We start from the raw sequence: 2,273 nt of genomic DNA, 5'->3' as shown, positions 1-2,273 counted from the left end.
GATCGCGAAATGTCGCACGGTCGGCTAGGACCGTTGGGACGAAAATACATGGGGGCTCTTCTCGGCGGAGAAGCGCCGAACGAGATCGATCACGTTTACGGGGTGTACATCGGCGCGAAAGGCGCGATGCTCGGCAATAGGCGATTCGATGTAGACGCGGATGACTCCATACTCATAGATGAAATTAAATACATCGGTACCCCCAGTTTGTACAAATTGATCTTTATGAAAAATCCTGATAGTCTCACGTACACGGAAAAGGATAAATTAACGTACAAGAGTATATTGTTAACAACGAACGCTCATAAACGCGACCATGACACGCTAGAAAATCTGTCTTAGGGAATAAGGGATACAAATACAAGTTCGTTATCGCTCCGCTTATCCACGGCAGCGGCGCGAAAAAGACGGGCGCGGGTCGCGTACCGTCGACCATGCGAGTTACACGGACAATAGAATCGATTACGTTCATTGGGACGATCCGAACGAATAAGTGGATCGTCTGCGATTATTGGACGCTTCGCGTCGAGCCGGCAACGCTCACGAAAACGAGATTCTATCGATAATCGAAGAGCTTCGCGAGACGGGAGCGATCGTATAAATCGAACCATCGCGTCGACGACCGTCGCAGTCGTACGAGGGATTCGCGATGTCTGTGAGCAAATTCGGCACACCTATAAAAATCGCGGCTACGACGCGAGGACCGGAAGATTATGTCCGACTCTCTAGTTTCTGCGAAATTACTTGCGCGATAACGCGCTGTGTATAAGCTCTTCCGTTGAGTGCGACGCGAGAGAGCGCAAGATAAAACGCTTTGCTCAGCCGGAGGAGGACGCCGACGCGACGAGCAAATGCTACGTCGAGAGAATTACGTCGCAATTAAGAAAAGACGTAAACGAGGTGGGGCAAAGTGTCATCTTGCTGTTCACGAGACTCACCTAGCTCGATAACGTTCTGAGTAAACGAATAGACGCCGCGGAGTTTTGTTTCCAGGATCGAAGCGCGCGACTACGCTCTGAGTAAACGGATAGACGCTGTGGAAAATTCCGTTTCGAGAACAGAAGCGAGCGCTAACGATCTAGGTAAACAGATCGATGCTTTGGATAAACGGATTAACGCTTTATGCGAACGGATCGATGCCGCGAAAAATACGATATCGCGGCGGAGTCCTCGACGAGAAGAGCGAGCAATCATAAAATACTGTTCAATCAGAGTAAAATAATACAGGAACTAACCCAAAAATCGCATGTCGCGGCAAATTCCGCGGCGAAGATACGAGAATTGGAAAATTCAGCATCGCGATTGAAGAGAGACGCGGACGAGCTATCGGGGAGAGTGAGAGAACTGGCGAAGATTCGCAAAAGTGGCGACGACGCTCGGAGCGGCAAGCCACTCAAGAGAGAGATCCCACCCAACGAAAACTAGTCGAAGAGTTGCATGCGCCCGCGAGAAGAAACTTCCCGCGTCGTCGCGTCGCGGTACACGGGTACGACGACCTGTGGCAGGCGAATGTGGTCGAGATGCGTCCTTACGCGAGACTCAACAAAGGCCATAACTACCTACTCACCGTTATCGACGCGTTAAGCAAATACGCGTGGGCTGTACCGCTTAAGAGCAAGAGCGCGAACGAGGTTACCCGAGCGTTATCCAAGATAGTGCGAGACTCTAAGCGGTGTCCGAAAAATCTGCAGACCGACAAAGGAAAGGAATTTCGCGAAGTTCGCGGAAAAGCGCGAAGTGAATCATTACTTGACGTAATCGGTGATGAAGGCGTCGATCATCGAACGATTCAATCGCACGCTCAAAAATTCTATGTGGAAGTACTTCACGCTGAGCGGAACGTACAAGTGGATCGACGAGTTACCTCGGCTCGTCGAGGAGTACAATACGCGAAAATATCGCACTATAGCAGTGCTCGGATTTAATTGCACATTTCGGCCCGATTCCGTGGCTCACGCCTATTGCCCCCCACTCACCGCTTGTGCGTTAGCGACGAGTCGCCAGATACGCGTAACTAAGGAGCGCGACGTTTTGTTTCAGAAGCTTCCGTATATAAGAATGCCCAAATATAATAATAAGACAATACTTTTCCATAAATAAAAGTTTTTCTTCAATATTTTATATCAATGAAATATAAAATATTGAAGAAAAACTTTTAATTTTGAGAATTTTCGCGATGCATTTAGAAAAGTATTGTCTTACTATTATATTTGGACATTCTTATATACGGACGCTCCTGAGACAAAGCGTCGCGCTCCTTAGTTACGCGTATC

The sequence above is a fragment of the Formica exsecta genome, unplaced genomic scaffold (genome assembly GCF_003651465.1).
Source record: "Formica exsecta isolate Colony F162 unplaced genomic scaffold, ASM365146v1 scaffold145, whole genome shotgun sequence".
Lineage (NCBI taxonomy): Eukaryota > Metazoa > Arthropoda > Insecta > Hymenoptera > Formicidae > Formica > Formica exsecta.
The sequence above is the reverse complement of the archived record's forward strand: the minus strand, read 5'-3'. Positions refer to the sequence as shown.